Source organism: Bradysia coprophila, unplaced genomic scaffold (genome assembly GCF_014529535.1).
Source record: "Bradysia coprophila strain Holo2 unplaced genomic scaffold, BU_Bcop_v1 contig_588, whole genome shotgun sequence".
In the NCBI taxonomy this organism is placed as follows: domain Eukaryota; kingdom Metazoa; phylum Arthropoda; class Insecta; order Diptera; family Sciaridae; genus Bradysia; species Bradysia coprophila.
The window spans coordinates 478,527-490,758 of record NW_023503827.1 but is presented as its reverse complement, the minus strand read 5'-3'; the positions used below and the strand labels follow the sequence as shown (position 1 = coordinate 490,758).

The 12,232-nt window shown below is 29.9% G+C and overlaps 1 protein-coding gene across 3 annotated transcripts in view; it reads right to left on the bottom strand.

Moving 5' to 3' along the window:
• Positions 1 to 12,232, bottom strand: part of LOC119083335 (3-phosphoinositide-dependent protein kinase 1) — a 107,510-nt gene that overhangs the window by 24,843 nt on the left and 70,435 nt on the right. Inside the window, exon 1 of one of the 3 annotated variants that reach the window (XM_037193029.1) lies at positions 7,781 to 7,856. The exons of the other annotated variants lie outside the window; for them this stretch is intronic. The gene's annotated coding sequence lies outside the window, so the exon portion shown is untranslated. Of the gene's footprint in view, positions 1 to 7,780; positions 7,857 to 12,232 lie in introns of those variants that run through there. 3 annotated transcript variants of the gene reach the window in all.

The following is a 12,232-nucleotide window of genomic DNA, read 5'->3' as shown; positions in this document are numbered from 1 at the left end:
TCTATTTTAAGTGCTATTAGATGGTAGATGGTACACATACAAAGTTATGAGTTTAAATAAAAAAAATTAAATCAATGGAATTTGGATCTTTCTTCTTAGTCATTTCGCTATTGTGGTATATGTGTATGTGTACCTTGAATAGCATCCATTCATTATTTCACCATTACGAACTAATGCGATTGTTTTGAATTCAACAACAAAAAAACACAACAAACTTTCGATTTTCTATTTTTTTTTTTCGCTGTGTAGCATTGACACACTTCTGCAAAAATATATTGCAAAAATTGACATCATGTACGTTATGTAAAATCGTGGATGTAATGTTGATGGGCATTATAACGAGCTAACCACTCCGACATTTCAATATCAGATATCATTAGCAATTTATTGTGATAGCTGAGCTTCGCAGTGCTTTCCACAATCTAAATTTTCATTTTGCTTGATGTAAACGCTCGTTTCATCGACAAAATGATTGATTTAACATTTTGTAGAGCAGGCACAAAAAAAAGTGAGTTCATATGTGTGTGAAAGTGAAGTGTATGACTAAAAAAACTTCAAATCGAAGATGGTCACACAACTTAAAAAGTCACAATTTAAAAAAGGCTAAACAAACAGCTAGGAAAGTCATTAATTCATTGGCAAGTTTTTTTTTCAGGGGGAAAGCCATAAAAGCTTTACATAAATAATTTGTTTGTTATTTCAAAACAAAAATTATCTGCTGCTAAAAAAAGATTCCATTTAAAAAATCGCATAACCAAAATTTTAACTAATAACGTAACTGAGAGATCAAAGAGACCAAATCAACAACATCCATTCGCAATTCACTTTCAAACAATATAATATCTAGCCATGCGACCTTATATGGCCGCAAAATTTCCATATTACTTTGTTTAGGCATATTTACGGTGAAGCTGATACACAGCTATAGAACAAATATCAAAATCGACCTTACGTAAAAAACAAGATATGTGTACCATACATCGTTACCTACTTTTTCTGTCAAAACGGGCATAATAATATATAAATTGAATAACATAAAATTGTTGCATTTATTGCAGATATTATATCCAGCAGAAAATTAGTCATAACTGAAAAATTCTATGAGCATTGCTCAGGAGAAACAACAAAAAATTGAATTGAGTTGTGTAATGTTTATTCAAAACACTTGAAAATGTTAAATCAACTCAGTCATTACAAGAATGACATTGGCTAGCTGAAGGTATTTGGTTTTATAGGAGATTTAATAAGAAGTTATTTTTAAAATATTGTGTCAAATCTATCCATTAAAAACACCAGCAGAACGGTTATTACACTATAATGTTTATGTTGTGTGTATCGTATTATATATGTGTAAAACATTATAACGATTTTGTCAATGAGTTTTATATTTAAATTCATTCAAAGCGTGAATATATTGCATTATAGTTTTTTTTTTCTCTACCGAAGTTATCGTCTATAAATGTACGTACATATATCGGTATGTACGTATACAATATGAAAATAGCTTACACTACACACAGACACACACATTACACGTTAATTTATTGAAAAGTAGAGCAAATATTTTAACATTTTAGAGAAGTATTACATGGCAATAAAATTATTCAAGCATTAATGAATTTTGTGTAGTGAAACGAAAGTGGTTTTGATTATATTTTTCTTTTTATTATTTTTATTTTTGTTTTGTTACTCCTCATGTAACGTTTGCGAATAAAATTGTTAATTTTTATTCTGCGTAAAGGAAAGAGAAATTCGCCAGTATTATGTAAAAAAAACATACAAAGTAAACACCAGACACACACACTCATTTTCCCCAATTATTCATCGTGAATTGTTTTCGGTAAGCTTAGTCCAATAAAAAAGTGTGTTCCGAGAAACGAAAACAAACAACAACAACATTGTATTTAATGGATAATCATTTTATGGTCTATCTATGGGAACATTTTTGTTCCACAAAATACCCTCAAATTACTGATTTCATTAACGATAAATTCGGAAAATACACGAATCAATTTTCTTAATATTGAAAATTTAACCCTTACCGATGTTATACGATTATTTTTCAATTACACTTAGCTTCCCGAGCTATCACAGTAATCATAAAATTACAATAATTATTCGATTACGGTGGCGCAAAGTAGGTAATTGTAGTAGTATACTAGCAACATGTAACAGCATTAACCTAAAAAAAGAAGTTGTAAATTATGTCGTTCCCAACGATACACATTTGTTGAGGAATAATTTTTTGAAAGATGATAATTGGGTCTGATTGAAGTAATTTTAAATGAAATTATAAACTTGAAACGTTTTTCTAAATATTAAATTAAAGTGAGAAAAGTGCTTTGTCATGTGGCTGTCCATGGTAGAAACAATATATCGGTTCAATAATGAAAATTTTAATTACAGCTACGGAAATTACGTTAGAAATTTGTCTTTTTTATAATCAATTCCGCTCATAGTCACAAACATTTTTTTATAGGTAGAGTCGATCTATCAACAAAAGTGCTGCTTTTAACAAAATTATATGGAAGAATCTTTTGTTCATTTTCAATTCGAAAGTGATGCTACTTTCTGGCGAGTGAGTCTCTTCATTCTGATCATAAAAGGTCTTACACAGCCATTACACTGTGTAGCTCACTCAAAAATTTGGTAGCATTGAAAGTATAAAAGTCTTTAGTTTGAATTGAAAGAGGCGTTTACGTCAAGGTTTCAAGATTTTGTAATTACTAGTATTTTTTAATGGATTGACAATGAGACAACTGACTACTAAATATTATTATTAAAATCATAGCTTATGATAGACTCGTAACTTTTCGGATTTCTGCATCTAAATCTGCATCTAGTGACCATATACAATCATAGATGATAATATTTGGTACGCATGTGGTTTCGACGTGATGAAATGCGAACCAATTGAATGAATCGATTAAATGGATCCTCTTGGTTATTTGAAATTACATTAATAAGATAACTGAGCCTTTTTCGGATAAGTTTAATCACTGTAATAATTACTTCATTTTCATTAATTATTCAACAATTCTCGTTGTGGAAAAAAATAGAACATCAAACACACATTTCCGATTATTCCAACCAACGTTCATTTATGCAATAGACTGTAACAGGAACATATAATGTTAATTTTAACATCAAATAAATATAAATCAATAGAATCCTGTTACAATTTTCGCTGTAATTATTATTAATGACGTAAAATTAATTTCCTTCATTTGTTACCAAAGTAATGTGTAAATCATTACATACTTTTCATATTATTTGCATACATAAAATAAATGTTATTTAACAAATTTTCGATCAAAAATGTTTTATAATAATGTTATAAATTGAACAACAAAAAATGTTGTAAAAAGCTGCGAATATATCAACATTACTCTCATTTCTAGGGCTTTTTGAGCTGAAATTTTGGAATATAAATTACGATGAAAGGAAAGCCAATAATATGTTTGAAGTGTGAAACCAGGATGTACACGTTGATGTACAGTTTATTCTCGTTGAACTGAAGAATAATTTTTTTTCAATTTTCACGATTTTTATGTAAGCAAATTTCAACGGTTTTCATTTCAACCAGTTTCGAATTTTATCAATAAAAAGCCCTGCCCACCTCGCTTGTTCGCCTTTATAAGGTGTCAGTATTTTGTAAATGCAATCGTTATTTCAATAAAATATTTCAGTTGCTATCTATTCATTTTGGCTTATTAAATGTGTATAGCATTCAATGACAGAATTTAAATTAATAAATTATGTTTTTTGCCAATAAGGAGAAACTGATAAATAACCATTGTTCGATAAGTTTATTTTTTATAACATTCAATTAACTGCAAGTCTATAAATAATTGAAATTAAAAATTAAAATTGAAAATTTTGCTAAATTTACCAATCTAAATATGAATCAAACGGTGTCTGATGTCGTCATTTCACGAAATTATTATTCGATTGTATTATATATATCGGGTAATCCAGTAAATAGAACTATTTTTATACAAGTTGCTGTCTGATGATATGTTCATATTTTATAAGCAAATGCATGACGTTGAGACTATACGAAAACTGGCACTATGTAAACGACAGCAATTTAGCTCGGCGACGTCATTAGAGATCGTCAGATAGAGTTACTGAAACTATATTTAGAATATTTTAACCTAAATAGTATTTTTTAAAAGTCTTGAATAAAAATGTGCAATTGTTGGCTTATGGCGTCAACTGTAGTGAATGTCGTATTTACTATATTACGTTGACGAACGTCATTTGAATTAAAATTATTTTCCATTCCGGTATTCAAACCGTAATATTTCCTCAAAACAATCTTTTGGCAATTATAATCGTAAAATAATAGAAAATGCAAATTTTAGCACAATTTTAAAGTTCAAAGAGTTTTTTTTTTAATGAAAATTGCCACTAGCCAATATCGTCATTACGTTTATACGATTTTAATGAATCATTTTCAAAAGCGCCATGAATTATTTTTATACGTTTTGCATGTGCAATATTAGAAAATGGCTTGTTCAATTTGCAAAGTGGGTCAAATGTGCTATTTTCGTTTGCAATTGTCAAGTTTGAGCAGTCGATGAAAAGTAGTACACGCGTGTACGCCATTAAAAGGTAAAGTTAAAAATGACATTTTATGTAATACAAACAAAATATTTTCATTAAACTGAAAGTTTTCGTTGTATTGTCCATTAGAAAATTTCACTGTTGGTGGTCTCTGGTCTATTAGCATGCGTCCGAAAAAAAAAACATTACTATACAATGCAGTAAATATATAGAAGGAGTTTACCTTTCCATGGCACTCGTATTAGCAACGAACGACTAGAAACGCACATATGAATAAATAACCGAGGATACTATGCTCTCACCAAAATTGCTTAAGCACAATGCTATGAAATATTAAATAACAAAACGAGTCGCTATATCATTGACTGGAGAGCAATTCTATAAATTATAAAATAGTGTATACAATATCGCATAGTAAATTATCAATTGTCCATTTATTTGTACAAACACTAGCACCCCTACAGCTAAACCGTTTATAGTGAACTAATTTTCCCGAATTTGTATTAATGTCGTCATGAAATACGGGCTATATTTGGTATAACAATTATAATTATATAGAGAGACATATTGAAATATTCAACTGTTATATCGTGCTAAAGATACATAGTATAATGTAAATTTAATTATAACAAATCATCAAACCTCTACACACATATAGATATAGTATACATTCCGTAGACATAAAACGTTCTATGTCGGTTATTATTCACGTAATGTATAATCAAATTAATATTATGGTTTTCAGAAACAGTTGAATGTGCCAGCCCTCATAAATACAAATAATTTTCATTATATTTAATTTTATTGCATGATATGTGTGAGGTGTCCATTAGATTTAATTTGAATGATTAATAATCTGCCTGGAAATGGTTACCGTTTTTTTTAAATGGTTAAATGGACTTGTTCTCTTTACGGTTGTTGTTATGTATAAACAAGGGTTATTTTATTTTATTTTAATTAATTGTTTTATGCTGTAGGTTTTTTATTTTCATTTTCGGGGAAAGTACTATGTGACGAAATGTTCTATTTGCAACATGAAATTAATTGGTTGGTTTTTGTTTTGATATTTTGATAGGCTTTAACATTTTCCGGTTAACACTCAAAGGGTTGGTTTTATTTCGGGCCGGGGAAAAATGCTTAATATTACAATCGTATGCAAATTTTCCGAATAAATTTCAACACGCATATTACCCTGGTTTATATATTTTCGTTAAATTGAAAACCAATATGGTCACATGTCATACGCATTGTGTCGTGCAGTAAATTGAATATATTACATGGCTTAATACAACGTTAAGATAACAGAATATGAGAATTAGTAGACAGATAGATTGAACAAGGCAATAAATCTTGACCATACAAAAACGTTTCAAGAAAGAAAAAAATAAACTTATCAAAAACACACTTAATACTATTTACCAAAAAAAACCTCTCGTACTTTATTAAATGGAAACAATAAAAAATAATTTGAAACTTCCGGTTGATAAATAAAAATATTTCGGTTTCTAAATCAAAAACATCTATCAGTTCGAAACAATTTTTTTTTTTCATATTTTCAATCCATACTCAGTGTAAAATAAGAAATTCTTAGAATGGAGATAAGAATTTTTGTTTCTACATGTGACAAAATTTAATACAGTTCGTTGATATCGACATTGTGTACGACATCATGTGTTTGTACATGGGATATTACCATACAGATTTTCATTTCTATTACCAAGTTAATATTTATGGGTTTTAAAGTGTTGCTGAACAACGGCAACGAAAAAAAAAAACACACGACAAGAGTCATGTTTCGTCTGATCTTAATCGACGAGACACATTCGGAAATGCCCAATTCAACTGGGAAAAAAAATAATCAATTAAATCCTCCCATTTCGTAGTTTTCATACGAAAATTCTAATTTTAATATTATTTTTATTCACTTCTATTTATTGCATGATGTAAAATGTACCGTAATTATATTTTTATTTTTGTTTTTACTCGGAAATTTTTCATTTTATATTCATGTAAATAAGTAACAGGCGCCAAACTATCGGAAAATCGTTTTGAGGACGCCCATTTATTTTTTATGTAGCGTAAAATTTTCAAATCTATAAATCGTAGACACAATGTTATTACTAGCAATCGTTTTATGGTAAAAATAGCATTGGGGTTGACGGGAAAAAGCTCAATTATTGATTTGCACATAAAACTTTTATATGGAGAACAAAAACCTATTTATATTAAATGAAATTGCATTCGTTATTCGACGCAAAAGAAACCATTCAGTTGCAGATTTTATTTTATTTCATATTTTTTGACAGCCACGGTAACATCGACTTGCCATTACAAGGAACACATTTGTATTAAATTGAACACAAATGGTCTGAATGTCACCGCATTTGAATATAACGAATTCCTAAAAATAGTTTCAAATCGCAAATTTACATATAAAACGAATCTAATCTGCCATTAATTTCATTGGACCGCACATTCTCCCCTTCATGGATGGCGAAAATGTATGCAAACTACCTTAACGATATAAAATATTTAATCTGAATCTGAAGTTTCGTTCCACTCAAATGAAGTAATATCCGAAATAATGCTTGATCAATTTTGGGATAAAACAGTGACCTATTTCTCCATATATTGTACTAAATTTTGAATGCCATAGGAACATATAATTTTTGGTTGGTTGGTTGCTTCACGTCTATCCAATATATACCTATAACCAAACCTATGGTCGTTATAAAAGATCCGACAATAAATTTGTACATGCGATAACATATTCAACAACTGAAAACCAAAAATTTTTGGAGTTGAAGAGGAGATTTAAAAGGATTAATTGATTAGCCGTAGAACTTAACCTTTTCCGACTAAAATTCAGAATGAATAAGTGTATAATGCCTTTTGAATTTGAATACAACCCTTGATATAACCATAGAAATTTCGAATTATTATTTCGGTAAAATGTTCTATATACGCAATGATATTTTACGAGGATATAATTTTCATGGAGGTGTAAGAAATGGCAATTTAGCATTTAAAATTCCATTGTTCGTCGTTATTCAATTTTGAATAATTTGAATGCCGTAGCATTGAACATTTGGTAAATAAATTGTCCCGAAATGATTTCGCAAATAATTGTATTGCATTCATCAATATAATATGGATATAATCTTAGAAAATTCCCGGTTCCCGGTTTTAACCACTTAACAAAAAATCTCACTTGTAACAGCCACAGGTATTTGAAATGTTATATATTTTTGCTAGACTCTGTTGAAAACACTTCTGAACACACAAAATAAAGAAAATAAATAAACTTCCACCGTTGAACGCCCTTGTACGAATAATTTGTGTTGTTCCATCCAAAGGATGGTTAGAGTAAATCGAACTCCAGGTATGCAAATGGTTGTAGATATAGATATTCGATAATTGAAATGAAACCTGTCACTGCATTGGTGTTAGTAGAGTCTTCCAAGAAAATATTTATTGTTTGCCGTAAGTCATCCAAAAGTTTTTGCAGCATACACAGGTAAAACAACAGTGCACATACAAGAGTGGGAAATAAGTAGACCCATCCCTATCTTACCGTATATCCGAACAGTGTCAACCCTTTTCGGATTAGTCGTAGCACATAGCACAAAAAACATGAACAACGTTTGTTTTGGATGAATATTTGGGTATAGTGGTTTGACGCTGATGCATCACCAAACATTTCCTGTAAATCTTATCAATTTATACACACACACACATGGTGTGATGGTAATAATGTCTTTAGAAATAGGGCAATCGTTAGCTGGGTCATACTGAAGTCACAAGTTTTCATATAGACAAAGGGCGCAACTATGCTCTGGTGTTCTTATTAAAACTTATTTATTACAAAAGTAATTGTGTATATTGTGTATAATGGACTCTCAATCATGGATTGGAATGAAACGAGAGTTTGACCTATATTTTGAAACTGTAAACTTTTAATATTGCCATTATTTACTCCATGAATGGATCAGTAAATAAAATTGGATCAGCAAAAATAGTAAGTGAAATCCAGGTATTGTGTACTTGGGTTAGTTTATTTTTGACAAAAAAAATCATATTCCAACTCCTTTCAACTAAAACGTCAAACTTCTGACAAGTAAAAAATGGTATTTTCTACTTTAATTTAAAAATTTCCATTGATAAGTGCAGTGTGCATGCATATAGAACATTGGTGCACAAAATGATTTGATATTGAACTTTCCACATTTTCATAATATGTGCATGAAACTTTGACATTTCATAAAAGCCAAACGAATGCCGCAAATACAAGTACACTATGAATTGAATATACAACCCAGGTGTACACCGAATGTGGGTGGCTATTCTGAAATTGATGTAGGAAAAGGTCTAATGTCAATAAGCAATATGAATTGAACTTGAACTGTTTCTCTGATCAATTTTCTTCTTTTGATGTAAAGGATATTTCATTGTTTTGTATTGGCTCCGATGACGAATCGTCTGAAAGACTTGACAATTAATTTTTGCGAGACCATTTTCGTCATTAGAATTTTATGGATAGCTAACAAAAACTGGTTAAAAATTTCGCGTATCAATGCAGTAAGTGTCCATTCGTAGCGCGAATTGTTTTATTTCATTCAATTAGACTTTAACATGTGTAAAATGCTAAATACAAGAAAATAAACTAATTGACCCATGAAAGGTACGCGACTATTTATGTACGGCAATAAAACCTGAGTCATAAAACGTATACATTTAAAGAGTTTCTTATATCGTTTCAAGTAGGTTTGTTGAAAATGTTCTTTTTTTTCTTTAGCCCAGGTAAATATCTCCTTAATGCAATCAATAAAAATAAAACACCCAAGTGAATCATAAAAGAAAAATCTACAAGAGCCTAAAAGGTACTACTTTTTCATTCTCATAGAAACAGGGTAGATGCGTATATATATACCATTGTAGTAGATACGACTTTATTAACAAAAATAACAATAAATATTCAATCTTCTTTTGTATTATTATTAGGTATTTCATTTTTATTATGCTTATGCAAAAATCATCCCTTTTATTTGATTCGATGCTTTCGTACTGAGACAAAAGTCGCTATGCTGCCTACAATTTCCAAACTGCTTCAGTGCTTGTGTTTATATATATACACGGTCTGATATTATTTGAATAAAATACGAAATAAAAGGGAATATGAAATTATATTATCTATGTATTATAACTAAATGTACGACCCTTTGCCACATTACATTTCGCAGCTATTATAATTGGGAACAACTCTAAAGACGACAAAATATAATTCGGAGGAATACAAGAAGCAATAAACGTGACTTGAAATTCAAAGTAATGAATATATGTGAAATTACATTAATAAAAATTGCTTTCACCGAATATTGTTTGTGTACCGTACATTTATGTATGTATATATACAGCGGTGTATTAGGCTATAGAGGAACGAAACAAAAGAATGAGATAAAAATCCTCATCGCGGAGAGATGAAAATGTTTTGTAAGATGTTTTGTATCTCATTTAATATTTTTTTTAGTGTTTTTGTTTACTGGTGTAAATGACAGGTTGTTTTGCTGTTTAAATTTATTAAAATATTGATCTGGTTTTTATTCTTTTCAACTTTCATTTGCTTAAAGATCCAATTAGTTGATTAACTTTGAAGTAAAGTGCGTACACGTACTTTCTGGGAACATTAATGCTAATTAAAATAACAAATTGTTTTCTGAAAGAGAGAGAGAAAAAACACTTGCAGAATTCCGAAAGTATTTTCTTAGCCTCGAAGCAAATAATATTTTCGTTATTAAAAGAAGTGAGCATTTTCACTTCCAGCTTGCTAGATACACACATCACACACAAACTTTAATTAAAATGACCTTTTAATTAAGGATTTTTCCGATGGAAGAGTGGTTTGTATTTCTCTGAATGAAGAATACGAATTATACCTTATCTAAATCATCTGAAAATTTAGTTGATAACATTTCAACATGAAAATTATTAGCGGTGACCTGCTTTACGATCGTAAAAGTCCTACCAGAAGAATACATTCAGTTATGATCAATTACGAGTATAATAAACTAAACAGAAAACACTTGCGTCAACAAAACGCCTTCATTAAATTTGATCAGACTCGCTATAATCTTTGTTTAACATATTTCGTTTCGAAATGTGAATTTTATGTTTTTGTTCGAAATAAAACAAAAACCGAACCAAATTGGCCGATTTTTCACTAGATAATTCTTTCATTTTTAAGAATCTATTATAAAATTGTCGAATAAAATGTTTTAATTGAGCTTTCAACATACTTTTTATGCAGTGGCAATAATATAAAAATGATGTGGAAATAGTAGAAACGCGAAAATCATAAACTTTATTCTGTTGTTATTACTGGCTGGCGTGCGGGATTGTTATCGTTTTACTGATTTTACTGCAACCATATCGTATCACTCAGAAGGCTTCATTTAAAACTCTGCTAATGAGATAATTAAGGACAATTAAAATATTTTATATTAACGAAGTTTGTCTAGTTATAACATACATCCGCTTTGCTAAAAACAACTTTTTCACTATGTGTATTTCCCACTGAAAATTGAGAATGAATGGGATAGTCATCCCGGCCAAAATAAAAGTTTTGTAAAACAATATCCGAGACCCGAACCGACCAAACCAGGGCCCGTGAATTAATTCAACGTTCGTATAAAACCCGGTCGCATCGGGTAGGGTTGTTTTAACATTTTCTGACGATGTCTGCTCAACTCTATATTTATATCTACTATGTTGATTGACAGCCTTATTTTTCAAAATCGCGTGATCAAGTTATTACATTACTTTTAACATCTTTTACAGGAACAGATAGAGAGACATAACCAAAATATGGATACGATTACTTTTCAGTGAACACTGAAATTTAAATAGATTTACTTGGCACTGTCGATCACCCTCCCCGTCTTTGTAATAAAATAAAATTAGAATTTCATGTCATTGCATATTTTATTGACAGTTTACGTACAAAGACGAATAAAGTCCTCAGACAGAATTAGGAATGCACCTTTTTTAACGTACATATCTGATCCGTATGTAACCGCCCTTCAATAAAATGGATGATTATTTATTTACTTGCTATTTATTACTTCATATGGGTTACTTGTTTAGAATATAAATTCATATTAAGGCAATAATAATGAATAATTTTTGTCATTGATGTTATCCGGCTGCAATTTATCTAACAAAATAGATATCATGCGCTCATATTATGGCAAAATGGAAAATGCATTTAATGTGTTTTGTTTTGAGAGAACGCATCTTGTTCGCTACTGCAAAATACCATGACTAAAATAATATTCCAATGAAAATGCTTTAAAAATGTTCCATCTTGTACACAAGCAATATAATAAACAAAAACAATTTCCTTGAGCAAATAATATTCTTCTCAGAAATGCTGACCCATCCATATTTACCTAATTGATTGAGTTGTTTGTGTATTTGTACAAGATATTTGCAAGTAAGTAAAAGATTTGAAAGGCGCTGGTTCTAGTTAATTTCAGGACGAACTTTAAACACACACCACACACTGTAATGTTCATGAATTGATAGTCATTTCAAGTGAACCGAAAATAATTAACTCAAGAAATATTAAAACTGACGTCTAAATTGAATTTATGCAACAGTTTTAAGT